The sequence below is a fragment of the Leucoraja erinacea genome, chromosome 38, assembly GCF_028641065.1.
Source record: "Leucoraja erinacea ecotype New England chromosome 38, Leri_hhj_1, whole genome shotgun sequence".
NCBI lineage: Eukaryota > Metazoa > Chordata > Chondrichthyes > Rajiformes > Rajidae > Leucoraja > Leucoraja erinaceus.
The window spans coordinates 2,642,099-2,657,806 of NC_073414.1; the positions used below are offsets into that span (position 1 = coordinate 2,642,099).

A 15,708-nucleotide genomic window follows, 5' to 3' on the forward strand; every position below is an offset into this window, starting at 1 on the left:
TGCTCACCGCCCTGTAATAAGGCTGGAACTCTCGGTTGCTGGGTTAGTTTCTTGCTGATCTCAACAGCAGAGAGTATTCCAGGCCAGCTAAGAGTTTGCAGAGGGCAGGTGTAACGCTTCTGTGGCAGCCATGGGTCTCAAGATCGAAATAAGCTATTGGTAAGACTGGGGTGGAATTATGCTAACCCTCCATTTAGAATGCATTCGGATAGTTCGACACAATTCTTCACCGGGGACAGGCAGTGGTAGCATCTCTGGAGAGAAGGAATGGGTGACGTTTGGGGTCGGGACCCTTCGTTGAACGACTCCAGCTTTTTGTGTCTATCTTCGGTGCAAACCAGCATTCCTTCCCACATCTTTCTTCATCGCGTTTCTCCTCTTTTTTGCTTGCTCCGTGTCTGTGCGTAGCTTGAGATTTTAAACGCCTTGGTTTCTCCGTGTAACATCGGGGTCGCAAATTGATCAGCGGGCGTCGCTTATTTTTTTTTAGTACTTTTTGTTTTGTGTGCTTTACCAAATTAAGACACTTGAGAAACGCTGATTGCGGGACAATTCATTCCAGTATTTATTCAGACAGACACAAGGAACTGCAGATGTCAGACTCTTCGGCAAAACATAAATGTGCTGGAGGAACAACTTGCCAGTTCCAGACCTGAAAAGTCGTCTGTCCATTCCCTCCACAGATGACCCGCTGATATACTCCAGCTTTTTGTGTCTATCCTCCACGGATTTTGCCTGGCCTGCCGAGTTTCCTCCAGCAGTTTGTTCTTGCTGCTAGTGTGTGTGTGTGTGTGTGTGTGTGTGTGTGTGTGTGTGTGTGTGTGTGTGTGTGTGTGTGTGTGTGTGTTGTGTGTGTGAACATATCCATGTTTTTCTTTAACGTGCTGTGACTACATTAATATTTTGGCCAAATTTCCTGATAAGTCATAGAAGTAGACCATTCGGTCCGTCGAGCCTGATGTTGACCGACACTGGGTTGAAGTGGGAGAATCGCAAGCAACACAGAATGTTTCCACAAGGAACTGCAGATGCTGGTATACGAGAAAGGCAACGTGCTGGAGTAACTCAGTGGGTCGTGCAGCATCTCCGGGGAACATGGATAAGAGACGTTTGGGTCGGACCGATTTGGGAGAAGAGGAGGTGGTAGAGGGGAGAGAAAGCTAGAGGAGAGGCGGGGCAGCGATAGTACAAATGTGTAAGGAAGGAACTGTAGATGCGAGTTTACACCAAAGATAGACCCAAAATGCTGGAGTAACTCAGCATCTGCTGACGTTTCGGGTCGAGACCCGAATCTGAAGAAGTGTCTCGGCCTGAAACGTCACCCATTCCTTCTACCCAGAGATGCTGCCTGTCCCGCTGAGTTACTCCAGCAATTTTGTGTCTATTTTGGGGGAGAAACAAAATCTGCTTATCAAAATCCCTATCACTTACAGCTCCTTGTGTCTGACAGTGTGAACATCTAGCATGGCATCAACAAGAGTTTTGAATGATCAGAACACAATTGTAAATCTGGACCTTTTTCTATTGAAGATGAAAAAGACAAGGGCCTTTATATAGATAAAAATGCCGGAGAAACTCAGCGGGTGAGGCAGCATCTATGGAGTAAAGGAATAGGTGAGACCCGAAACGTCACCTATTCCTTCACTCCATAGATGCTGCCTCACCCGCTGAGTTTCTCCAGCATTTTTATCTACCTTCGATTTTTCCAGCATTTGCAGTTCCTTCTTAAACACAGGGCCTCTATAACGCAATAACTCAATTGTATTAGGATATTTAGCGCCTTTGAATTAAATACTGTTGCATGTGTACCGTGGGGTTTAAAATCTCAGCATACTTGTACAAAATGTAAAATGTTGAGTGCGGGTTGTTTTTGATTTCGCATGGGGAATTGGAGTGTTGGAGAATCCCTTTCCCGGAGGTTTTTGTCAACCTCCCTACCTGCAACCTCCGGGAACCGCACGGAAACCTTGGGTGGGGCGCAAAGTCTCCAGAGGTCTCCGTTCAATTTTCCTAAGTGGGACAGGGGCATTATATACCAGTCCACCACTGGTGAGCAAACAGTACTTGCATAGAATTGTTTTGGAAGTAAATCTGGGTGCTTTCTGTACTGAAATAAACGTTTCCAATTTAATGGAAGATACTAATCTTTTCTCCTTTTCTCTAGTAATTCCTGAGGGTATCGCGGCAAGGTAAGCACAAATGCTTGCGTTAATATTGACATTAACATTGAGTCTGAATATCCCAGATCATTTTGCAGCCAATCAGCACGCAGAAATTCGGGTTAAATCGGGTTGATCTCGGGCGCTGTCTGTGTGGAATATGCTTGCTCTTGCTGTGACTGCGTGGGTTTGCTGTGACTCTGGGTGCGCTGGCCTCCTCCCACCCCCCCCCCCCCCCCCCCCCCCCCCCCCCCCCCCCCGAAGTGCAGGATTGTAGGTGAATTGCCCCAAGTATGTGGGGAATGGGGGTGAGAAAATGGGACAACTTAGATCTAAGTAGGTATGTTACAAAACCTACCTGAATCGTCATTGGGAATCTGCCCTCAGCCATGTCGGCGATTTTGGCGCTGTTTGGAGGGGGCGGGTTTAAAACGCGATTTTTACTAGGCTGTACTAATCGCATATGTTCAGCCTAGTAAATCATTAACGAAAAATCGCTGCAAGACCCGGTCGCAAAAGGTATTATTAGTTTTATAGGCCTCGATAATATAGTTATAATAGATTTAAAATTACTCTCTCATTCCACAACCTCTCGCAGCCCCAGGGTTTTATAAAGCAAACAATTAAAGGTATGTACCTTATTTTTACATTAAATGGGGCATATATATAACCCTATATATCAAGTTATCTATAACTTAGTTCATTTTGGGCTTTTTATATCCCGCAGTATTTTTCTCGGCATTTGAGGGCACTAATCCAGCGCGATGTCAACGTTCTAAACCAGCGCGTTCACAGAAACCCACTAGAAAGCCGATTTAAATGGGCATTTATGTACAGCAATTGAACACTAAATTCCTTCCATTTGGCCTATAAATTAATGTAAATTAGATATAAAAATCATGTTATATTGTGAATTATTTGTGAATAATCTTTGGACACTTAGGCTATTTAAAAATGTTAATCTTTCCTTAAGAAATGGGCGTTTGACTATCCAAGATCACAGCTTTTTTGTAATGTCCATTGAAAATCAATAGGGAACAAGATGCTAATTTCCGAGTATGAAAATGGTCATAACTTTTTTAATACTTGAGATATGAAAGTGAATTTGGTGTCAAATTAAACTTATTGTTATGCTTTATCTGATGGGATAAATTGCAGACTTGATTTTTTAAATCTCAAAATTTTGTAACATTGCTAGATCTAGGGCGTTTCCTTGTTGTATCTCTCTAAATTATTCCCTTTTTAAGCTGTTTTGGTAGTGTAAACATCATAGTTATGCAAGAACTGTGGCAATCAATTGAGTTCACTTCTTCTTGCGTATGGTGTGCACAGCTTAAAGTTGTAGGACAACTTGTTCTATTTGATTGTGCACGCCAGGTTGATTGCATTCGTTAAATCTCCCACCCCAATGGTTTCACTAGGAGCACACATAAATTGTTAGGGGATAAATATTGGTTCTAAGACACCACAAAGACCTCTTGTTATTATTCCAAAGTATTGCCGTTAAGAACTTGTGGGACCATTTGGGAGTGCAAGAAAGACTTGTGCAATGTGCAGCATATCTGAGTTTACTCTGCTTCAGTGCTGGCCTAGACTTGCATGATCCAATCGGTAAGGCAGGTTTAGTAGCGCAAGCTTGCAGCTGCCACTGAAATATGTAACATTATAAACGGGGTGCGGAGCCCAAACCAAATGACATGAACATGGAATCCTGACATCCAAGAGTGGAGACCGGTGAGTGGTTTTCCACGTGGTAGTACACAAACAGGGTAGTCTAGTACCTGAATATAGCCTTATTGTTTTCGTATTATTTTGCAAATGTTTTCAAGCAAACGTGATTTTGTATTACATTTGAGATTTAACGGGGTGAGTGGAAAATAACTAACTTTGTTTCCATTTTCTTTAGTTCCACCAAATCAAGAAAATACTCCAAAATGAGTTTCCCGGTGAACTTGAAATCGTAAGTGGATGCTACCACGATCAGCTGGCTTTTTAATGCTGGGTTGTGATATAACCACTCAATAGGCTCCCTACTATTCAATTTATTGCAGGAACCACCATGAAGAAGAGGGGGGGGGGGGGGAGCTAAGGAGGAGGAAGGGAGAGAACAAATAACCTTTATACCTGCCCTTTACATGGTGACTATTTACATACCTTGGGTCTGCAAGCATAGAATTTCACTGTGACTTCTCACAATAAAGTATTCTATTCAATTCAATACCATACCGCTTTGAAGTTCAATAGATTGGGGTGGTGAATTTGTGGAATTTATTGCCACAGAAGGCTTTGGAGGCCAAGTCAATGGATTTTTTTTTAAGGCCGAGATAGATTCTTGATTAGTACGGATGTCAGAGGTTATGGGGTGAAGGCAGGGGAATGGGCTTAGGAGAGAAAGATAGATTGGCCATGATTGAACGGCCTAATTCTGCTCCAGTCATTCACTGTATGAACACATTATTCACTGTGATGCAAGGTAGATACAGTGGAATATCTGAGCAGAAGAAGTGACAAGGAGACCCGAGCTGAATAAAACTAATTGATCCATATAATTCCAATTTACTTTGGGAAGAATTGTTTTGCTGTGAGGGGTCAAAAAATCTGGAGGCTTATATTTAAAGCAATTGATTGAAGAATTTAAATTATGATGTTGACTTTTAGAATTGACCATTTAAAAAGAAAGTCGAGGTTGAAAACCTAAATGTATTAAAATGTATATATTAAAAATAAATGGAATGTATTTGTGTAGTGACCTCCAGTTTAAATTCCATTTTGAATATTTTGGAGGACCAAGAAACCAAGAACATTGAGAACTGGAAGATTGGGTGAAGTAATCTTTATTTTGACCAGCAGAAATATAATGGACTAAGTCGCCATTTTCCCTAATTAAATACATTTAATGTACAATATACACAGGTATTCAGAGTTATAGAATGATACAGCGTGGAAACAGGCCCTTCGGCCCAACTTGCCCACACCGTCCAACATGCCCCAGCTACACGCATTCCACCTACCTGTGTTTGGTCCATATCCCTCCAAATCTGTCCTATCCATGCAACTGTATAACTGTTTCTTAAACGTTGGGATAGTCCCTGCCTCAACTACCTCCTCTGGCAGCTTGTTCCATACACCCACCATCCTTTGTCTGAAAAAGGTACTCCTCAGATTCCCATTAAATCTTTCCCCCTTCACCTTGAACCAATGTCCTCTGGTCCTCGATTCCCCTACTGTGGGCAAGAGACTCTGTGAATCTACCCGATCTATTCCTCTCATGATTTTATACACCTCTATAAGATCACCCTTCATCCTCTTGCGCTCCAAGGAATAGAGTCCCAGCCTACTCAACCTCTCCCTACAGCTCAGACCATCTAGTCCTGGCAACATCCCTGTAAATATGGTAAATTTAGATTGTAAATATAACGGAGGTCGCAATCTGTGCCGGCTGTCTAGTTCTCTTTGTTCTTCGGCTGTGCATTGATTTCGAACTTTATTTTTCAGGATGGGAAACCAGTTGGTGGAAATACTGGCTGCTTTGAGGTTGTAGTAAAGGATTCAGGCACCGTTCTGTTTTCTAAACTGGTTAGTGACAATTGTGTGTTGCCTGTCACCTTGCCGTCATTTCAAACTTTCCTTTAATTGTTGTGAGTTTGGGTGTTGCAATTTGTTCTTCATGTATCTGGTATACACAGATGGGCACTGCATGATACGTGGCAATGCTTCAGCAGTGTGCATGGTTGCCCTGCTGGCTTGATCCAACACGTGATAAGGATATAGGAAACCTCTGGAGACTTTGCGCCCCACCCAAGGTTTCCGTGCGGTTCCCGGAGGTTATTGTCAGTCTCCCCGCCTGCAACCTCCGGGAACCTTGGGTAGGGCACAAAGTCTCCAGAGGTTTCCGTTCAGGTTTCCCCAAGTGGGACAGGGGCATTACAGCGTTAGATACACTGGTTCAAACCTGACCACGGATGCTGTCTGTTTGGTTTGTTCGTTCTTCCCGTGACCTGCGTGGATCTCCGGTTTCCTCCCACACTCCAGACGTCCAGGTTTGCAGGTTAATTGGCTTGGTAAAAATTGTAAGCTGACCCCAGTGTGTCTCTCAGTGGTTCTCAAATGGGGGTACGCGTACCCCTGGGGGTACGTGAAAGCACTCCAGGGGGTACGTGAGATTTTAAAATATAGGCCTACATATATTTTAAAAGTAGCATCCATGCAAAAATCCCGCTGGTTAGGGGGTACTTGGCTGAAAAAATATTTCACAGGGGGTACATCACTGAGGTTGAGAACACTGGTGTAGATAATAAGGTGCAGGGATTGCGGTTGGCACAGGCTCTGTGGGCCGAGGTGCCTGTTTCCACGCTGTATTTCTAAACTAATACTGCCAATAGGTGCCCTAGAAATCAAGTTCAAATAAAGAATCTGCAATTGTGATACAATTTGTAGTCATAGGATTTTGACCTGGGCCCGGTACAATTTGACGACTGCCACAACAAGTCAACAGAGGAAATGTTGGAGGAAGGAACTGTAGATGCTGGTTCAAACTGTAGATAGACATAAAATGCTGGAGTAACTCAGTGGGACAGGCAGCATCTTTGGAGAGAAGGAATGGGTGACGTTTCGGGTTGAGACCCTTCTTCAGACTACCAATGCATATAATCCAGATGCACCTTTAAAACTGAAGTGAAAATGAAAGCTATATTTAAAACTGAATGCTATATTGTATTGCAGTTGTATTTTATCTTGAGATGTTTGCCTATTAAGTCTATGACTGCTGGAAAACTAAGGGTCAATGCATTCATGTGTTTTCAAACAGCATGAAAAGATCAGGCTTAATGAGGATGCATTTAACATGATAGTGACACGAATGAAAGCAGCCCTTAATCAGTCAATGCAGAAGATGTAATTCTCAGGTGAGATGTTGATTTTGTAAGTCAATGAACCATTAAAGAATCAAGAATGTTAAATGTAGATTTGGCGACCGTTTCGCTGAATACTTTGCTCGGTCAGTCTAGGCCTAAAGGATCTCCTGGTTGCTAACCATTTCAACTCCTTTTCCCTTTCCCACACTGGCGTTTCTGTCCTGGGATGCCTCCATTGCCAGAGTGAGGCCACGTGCAAATTGGCACGTGTACCGAGGTACAGTGAAAACCTTTGTTGCGTGCTATCCAGTCAGCAGAAAGACAATACATGATTACAATAGAGCCATTTACAGTATATAGATATATAAGGGAATAACATTTAGTGCAAGGTAAAGCCCGCAAAGTCCAAGCAAGGATAGTCAGAGGGTCACCAAAGAGGTAGATAGTAGTTCAACACTGCTCTCTGGTTGAGGTAGGGTGATTTACCAGTTCCACAGATTGTTTCTTTCTTGAGATCATCCCTTCCCAACAATGGACCTTCCAAGCAATGAGGTCATTTGTGGCCAGCTCTGCTTGGTCCTGGTCCCTTCTCGCCTACAGGTCTTCACACCACCGCCCCACCTGTTACTTTCAAACTATTGTAGGTGTATGCATTTAAAAAGTACCTTATGAACCCAACACCTGCCCAGAGTAGGGGAATCGAGGACCAGAGGACATAGGTTTAAGGTGATGGGATTTAATAGGAATCCGAGGAGTAAATTTTTCACACAAAGGATGGTGGGTGTATGGAACAAGCTGCCACAGGAGGCAGATGAGGTTGGGACTATCCCAACATTTCAGAAACAGTTAGATGGGTACATGGATAGAACAGGTTTGGAGGGATATGGACCAAACACAGGCAGGTGGGACTAGTTTAGCTGGGACATGTTAGCTGATGTGGGCAAGTTGGGCTGAAGGGCCTGTTTCCATACTGTATCACTCATTGGTTCTATGAATTCAGTGAAAATGCAATGTGGCAGTCAAGTATACATTCACATTCATACATCTATGTTCTCGGGGTATCTAAATCTAAATTTTATTAATTATTTGTTGTGACATCGGATGGAAGCTGCAAACCAAATCTCGTTGCACTTATGTGCAATGACAATAAAATATATTATTATTATTGTTATTATTATAAGAAGCTAATCATATGGTACATATAAAATGGGCATGATCATGAGATTTGCAATACAAAACACCCAAATCTGGTGATACATCGGGCAGAATAACATGTCATTTTTGCAATTAGAACCCAACACAGTGAGTGCCAGACTACCCATCTATTTTACAACCATTCAATTTTAATCTTACAGTGTGTGAAAAGATAGCATGCCTCTTTTTAAAATAAAATGTTAGCATTGCCGTGGGCGCCTGACCATGACGCTGACAAAGTCGGTTTTACAGGTCCTTATTTGTTCTTGGAGCAATTGTTGAAGCGCTAACCTTTATTTTATATTCCAGTTAAACATACATTTACCTGGTTCATTGTGACTGAACACTTAATGATGGAGATGGCCAAAATGTCTTCAAAAGGCACAGCTGTTCCCTGATGTCCATGTGGAATGCTCCAGTGGCCAGGTTTTATGGGGTTTGACTTGAGCTCATTTTCAGCCAGTACCTAATGTTTTTTCTCTCTTGACTCTTTCCCCTCCTCGAGCATCCAAGTACCCCCCCCCCCCCCCCCCCCCCCCCCCCCCCCCCCCCCCCCCCCCCCCCCCCCCCCCCCCGCAATGCTGTACTACAAAAATACAAACTTTATGCAATTAAAGGGCACCATATTCACCCATTCCTTCTCCCCAGATACTGCCTGTCCCGCTGAGTTACTCTAGCATTTTGTGTCTATCTTCGGTTTAAACCAACATCTGCAGTTCCTTCCTACATTTTGTCTGCTCCACTGCGAAATCTCATGGTATGTCTACTTTGAAGAAGTTCTCCTCCTCTCTCCGACACCAGTTCTGCAACATCCTCTCTTGCTGCTGCGCCTGTAATTCCTCCTGCTCTCCGACTACGCCTTCTCCCAGCTAACAATGATCTATTCTATTTTCTTTGATGTCCATTCCCCTTGTCCTGTTTTCACACCTTACTCGTCCTTATCTACCTCCCTCTCCTGACATCAGTCAGAAGGGTCTCGACCCAAAACATCACCCATTCCTTCTCTTCAGTGATGCTGCCTGTCTCGTTGACACAACTATCTTCAGTTTAAACAAGCACTGGCAGTTCCTTCCTACACCATATTCCTTTCTTGTGGTGCCAATTTTACTGACCTGCAATGAGGGCTTCCAACTCCCCTATTCAAGGATATACAAATGTAACGGCTCTAATTAAAATTTTCACCCAGTTTTGTTCACCTTAAACAAACTGTTCACCTTAAATAAGAAATTGCACTGATCCTTGCAATCATCATGCCTGCAATAATTTCCGATTGAGACTGTGCATTGTATTTCTGCAGTTTTGCAAAAAAAAAATTTGCCATAAAAAACCTCCATTAAATTCGATGAATTGTGCATGATGTTAAAAAGATGAAAAATAAAAGTTGACCAGCAAAATGCTCATTTCATTCCAAATTTACCCACCTAATATTGGCAGATAAAATTAAATGGAATTATCGTGATCCATCTGGCTTTTGGATGATTACAACTGTTGCTTAAAATGAGGAAGCAACTGTAACAATGGAGGAAATGTTTACTTTTGCTGAAGATTGGAAAAGTGGTAACACAGCAATCTTGCTTCCTCTGGTTAATAATGAGACTTGCAGAATGTACACTTTCTTTATTTGCTTGTAAAATTATTGTTCTAAACGGAAATGCCATGAATATACAATAAAATACAATATTTATTGTCATTTGAGCCTCAGTGAGGCTCAAACAAAATTCCTTTTCCACAGCAATACAAAGACAATTTCCTACAAACATACACACAATTTAATTCACACAAACATCCATCACAGTGGACCCACTGTGATGAAAGACAAAGTCTTTTCTCTCCCCTGTTCTCCATGTCTCCCCCGATGTCAAGCCCCAGACGGGCGATGATAAGTCCCCCGGCCATTTTAGGCCGTGCCGGGCGATTTACGGCCCCGCTCCCGGTCTAAAAGTCACAGAGCCCCTGGCGGGGGCTGTAATGTCCCACGGCCATGAAGCTGCACCGGGCGATGTACGGCCCCGCTCCGGGTCGTTCCAACCCCGCGACACGGGCTGGAGAAGTCGCGTTGCGGGAGCTCTGGGATGTGGTCTCCTCAACCGGACCCGCGAGCTCCCGATGTCCCTACAGTCCACCGGACCTGCGGCTGCGTTGCTGGAGCCTCCGAGCCTCAGGAGTCGAGTCACCGCCGCTCCCCACGCTCCGAGGCTGGCCAGCCCCACGATGGTGAGTTGTCCGCAGCTTCCCGAGCCCCCGGGTCGTTCAGGTTGGAGGCCGCTCCACGGTGCTAGGCCCCAACGACAACGGAGACCCGACAGGGAAAAGGTCGTGTCTCCCGTACAGGGAAGAGATTTTAAACGGTTTCCCCCTCCCCCCCACATATACACATTTAAAACCAGTATTAAAAAAACACCAACACTACATTTAACTAGACACAAAATTTAAAAAAGACAGACAGGCTGCAGGGGCCGCTGCAATGGGTGAGTCACGCCACCAACGCCAATATGGGGAGAACCTGAAAATAAAACTATGTAGTAGGTCTGACACCAGAAAGAAAATTAATATTTCAGATTGCTGACTTAACAGTAATTATTTTAAAATGTTTATCTTGCCTAACCTCTTGTATTTCTACCAATGTTTTGAATTGTATTTGGTACTGCAATAAAATTGACAAACTGCTTAAAGCCTCTTAATTTTAAGAACGTTTTTTTGCTCTCTATGATTATCGGAATATATTTTGTTTTGCAATCCAGTTTTGTTTAGAGAAACAGCGTGCCCACCGAGTCTGGACCGACCAGCGATCACTGCACATTAACAGTATCCTACACACATTAGGGATAATTTTACATTTATACTAAGGCAATTAACCCACAAACCTGTACATCTTTGGAGTGGGGGAGGAAACCGAAGATCTCGGGAGAAAACCCTTGCAGGTCACGGGGAGAACGTACAAACTCCGTACAGACATCACCCATAGTCAGGATCGAACCCAGGTCTCTGGTGCTGTATGGTTCTGAAAGAAAATTATTTTTACAGTACTATCTTTCATTTGAACTGTCATTGTTGGAGTAGAATTCTAATAGTTTAGTCCTGAGAAGGACCTTTCTGTAAGTTGCTTTGCAAACAAGATTCCAAGATGCCATCTGGTGGTGAATTAATGCCATTTATTGATTGAGAAAATTTGAACTATCGATGCTGATTTAAATAGAAACAAAGTACTGTTGTAGCTCAGGGGCTATGACAGCATCTCAGGATCACATGGATAGGTAATGTTTCAGGTTGGGACCAGCATTTATTGATTGCTTCAAGGTAATGTAGTACTTTTCAAGAATATTTCAGTGGAGCTCTATAAACATCAGTGTTCTTCTCCCATGTGGAGTGAAGTCAAGGTTTTACAATTCAAGTACAGAAAATAGTGACTGCCTTACCCCGTTAATGATATCCAGTGAGGTATGTCAAGTTGAATTATCAGAATTCATCTCCAAATGATGTACACAATCAATCACATAGTCCAATTAATAGATTAAAGAAATATAAAATCTGGTTTATGACTGGCAGTGGGAAAATTATGTTAGCTTGCCAAAGAGCCTGGCATGGGAACTGGCCAAGCTAAACAATACTGCATATCTAGGCAACCTAGTCATATTTTTGTCAACATATCTGTGGTAACTGTTTCTGAATGAAGAGTGAACTGTTTTCTAACAAATAATTACACAAGTAGATTATAGTTGTATATTTGTTAATGTACACGTAATCCAGAGGCCCAAATTAATTATCAGGATCCCTTAGATGAAACACCACAATGGCATTTAGATAACTAAATAAATGCCAGTCACGGTGACTGTGACAGTACCAGACTACAATATGTAGGAAGGAACTGCAGATGCCGGTTTAAACTGAAGAGAGGCACAAAAAATTGGAGCAACTCGGTGGGTCAGACAGCATCTGTGGAGAGAAGGAATAGGTGGCGCTTCGGATCAAGACCCTCTTTCAGACGCTGATAAATACCTGGAGCATCACAAGCACGTTTTGGGAAAGGAAGCTTGCCCTGCACCTTGTCCTACCTAGAAGCGACTCACTACATGCTGGACTTTCCACTAATGCTCACAGTCTATGGATAAACAAATGGAGGCTATTCAGTATTTTACTTTACTGGCAATACACAAATCAGTCCATAGATAGTCCCTCCATTTCAGGGCACCATAATGTTTCAGACACAGCAATGTCATGTAAATGAAAGTAGTCATGTTTGGTATTTTGTTGCATATCCTTTGCATGCAATGACTGCTTGAAGCCTGCAATTCATGGACATCACCAGTTGCTGGGTATCTTCAGACTATTATCTAAATGGTGGCAGATTGGGAAAGGGGGAGATGCAGCGAGACCTGGGTGTCATGGTACACCAGTCATTGAAGGTAGGCATGCAGGTGCAGCAGGCAGTAAAGAAAGCGAATGGTATGTTAGCTTTCATTGCAAAAGGATTTGAGTATAGGAGCAGAGAGGTTCTACTGCAGTTGTACAGGGTCTTGGTGAGACCACACCTGGAGTATTGCGTACAGTTTTGGTCTCCAAATCTGAGGAAGGACATTATTGCCATAGAGGGAGTGCAGAGACGGTTCACCAGACTGATTCCTGGGTTGTCAGGACTGTCTTATGAAGAAAGACTGGATAGACTTGGTTTATACTCTCTAGAATTTAGAAGATTGAGAGGGGATCTTATAGAAACTTACAAAATTCTTAAGGGGTTGGACAGGCTAGATGCAGGAAGATTGTTCCCGATGTTAGGGAAGTCCAGGACAAGGGGTCACAGCTTAAGGATAAAGGGGAAATCCTTTAAAACCGAGATGAGAAGAACTTTTTTCACACAGAGAGTGGTGAATCTCTGGAATTCTCTGCCACAGAGGGTAGTTGAGGCCAGTTCATTGGCTATATTTAAGAGGGAGTTAGATGTGGCCCTTGTGGCTAAGGGGATCAGGGGGTATGGAGAGAAGGCAGGTACGGGATACTGAGTTGGATGATCAGCCATGATCATATTGAATGGCGGTGCAGGCTCGAAGGGCCGAATGGCCTACTCCTGCACCTAATTTCTATGTTTCTATCTTCTCTGGTAATGCTCTGCCAGGCCTGTATTGCAGCCATCTTTAGCTTATGCTTGCTTTTGGGGCTTGTCCCCATTGCCTTTATAATTCAACATGTCCTTTCAGCATTTGGTGAACTTGATCATTTAATGTGGAAACTTACCTTCCTACTATCCTTTCAAAGGTGTTAAAAACAAAATTAAACCATGTGTACATTGCATGTTTATTGTGGGGTATAGATGGATAACAATTTAAAATTATGAAGTTAGAAAATAGGATATTGTATATTATCCTGTAATGCAATCTGCTGTTGTGTTTGCACTTTTGTCTTGGCATCTGATAGCTGATGACTCAAGGGCAGGCATACTGACAAAGAATCAGACAAGCAAGATGCAGGCTTGCTTAGTTCCAGCATTTATTTGAGGAAGTTGCTCAAGAGCAATAGAAATCCCTCGAGATTCACAGTAATGATTTCAGTAGCTGGTCTCCACTCCAATTATTCCAAGTTGACCCAACATTGCAAGCTCAGAGCTTACAGAAAAGTATCGAGTGATTGTGTGAACAAAAACAATAACACTGCAACAGGTTTTTGTCAGATGGAATATTTACAAATTCCTCATTTATTATTTCATCCAAATATTCAAATCTCCAAAACAAAATTGGACACGCATGTGTTTATCAAAGTTAAATTATTCCAATATTATGATATTAATTTACAACAAGTGTCTGCACTACAAACAGTCAAGGCGTAAATTTCAGTTTATACATGAGAAAAATCCACCTCTTCTAATGCACCATTATGGGACCAGAGTGCTAAACACTGGAAGGATTGCACTTCTCACAATAATAGTACATTTCTATCAATGTTATCAGTATGAATTGTCTACACAATAACACAGGTCTTGTGACCCAAGAGATCCGAAATCTGAAAGTGTAAAGTAATCTTAAAACAAAACGTGAAAAGAAGTTTTCTGCTGTCCCGAATCTCTCGGGAATTGTTCGACATGAAAGTCGACTAACGGGACAAAGATCACACTTGCTGTCAAATTTCCCCATTAATAATTTCCACATAAACAACAGTATACATTAGTAAAAATTAAGACAAAGGGCGAGGATGGGGAGGGTGAATTAAAATGACCAACTATGGGTCAGAGGTAAACTGGACAACATATTAGCAGAAAGTGACAGGGGGGGGGGGGGGGAGATATTGAAGACTTGATAAACAACTAGGTCTGTGGAAAGTTTGTGAAAAAACGTTATGAGACAAAGATTTTAGAGGGTCAGCAGTAGATGGATTGAAAAAAAAAACAAGTCAGTTTGGCCCAGGAACTTAGTTTTAAAAGTGTACTCTAATAAAATTGGGGTAAATACAAAGTCAGTTAAGTTATAGGTAAAAATAAATAAAATGATCGATTTAAATGTTCCATGTTCCAGAATAAAATTTTGGATAAAATACAAAATATCAAATATTAATAATATTTACCAAGTTACAAGTGATGAACAAAGAGCAAAAATGGTTTAATTAGATGATTGGCGCAGAATAATGGGGTGCAAAAACTAAAAGTAACACTGTATTGGTAGACTTGACAAACTCAGGCCACAAAAAAAGAAACTTTTTGACAAGATGAATATATCAATAACCTCAAAAAATTGGAAGTTCAATATTGGTAAAAGTCACCAACTAACTGCCAGAAAGTGAATTCAATTAAAATAGAAGATGGGTGGGGGCACTAAAGGGTTGAAATTGACTCAACCTTGGTAATGTGTAGGAAGTAACTGCAGATGCTGGTTTACACCCAGGAAAGACAATATGCTGGAGTAACTCAGCGGGTCAGAGAGCAATTCTGGGGAAAAGGAATGGGTGATGTTTCAGGTCGAGACCCTTCTTCAGACCTTTGAGTCTTGGCCATTAAACTTACTTACTTAATATCAATGACCTCAGTCTCACAGATGTGGAGGGATGAGTTTTGAACTGCAGAGCAGTGGAAAGGTGGTGAAAATGTAAAGGAGAGGACTGGAGAGGACTCCATTCTGTTTGTAGTTTGTTTGGTTGTTTGTTTGCTTGTCTTTTTGCACAAAGTCCGCGAGCATTGCCACTTTTCATTTCACTGCACATCTCGTATATGTGTATGTGCATCTGTCTCCTCAGATTCTGGTGAACTTCTACCGCTGCACCATCGAGAGCATCCTTACCAACTGTATCACAGTATGGTATGGCAACTGCTCTGTCTCCGACCGGAAAGCACTGCAGAGGGTGGTGAAAATTGCCCAACGCATCACTGGTTCCTCACTCCCCTCCACTGAATCTGTCCAAAGCAAGCGTTGTCTGCGAAGGGCGCTCAGCATCGCCAAGGGCTGCTCTCACCCCAACCACAGACTGTTTACCCTCCTACCATCCGGGAGGCGCTACAGGTTTCTCCGTTGCCGGACCAGCAG

The 15,708-nt window shown here is 42.6% G+C and overlaps 2 long non-coding RNA genes across 2 annotated transcripts in view; one reads left to right on the forward strand and one right to left on the reverse strand.

The window, feature by feature from the left end:
- On the forward strand, positions 1-10,878 carry LOC129714126 (uncharacterized). The gene is made up of 6 exons (XR_008726320.1): positions 1-159; positions 2,165-2,189; positions 4,066-4,119; positions 5,655-5,735; positions 6,967-7,063; positions 8,516-10,878. It is a non-coding gene; the product is annotated as an uncharacterized LOC129714126 (long non-coding RNA).
- LOC129714127 (uncharacterized) overlaps positions 8,727-15,708 on the reverse strand; it is a 14,056-nt gene continuing 7,074 nt past the window's right edge. Inside the window, exon 2 of the long non-coding RNA XR_008726321.1 lies at positions 8,727-11,207. This is a non-coding gene — a long non-coding RNA (uncharacterized LOC129714127). The remainder of the gene's footprint in view (positions 11,208-15,708) is intronic.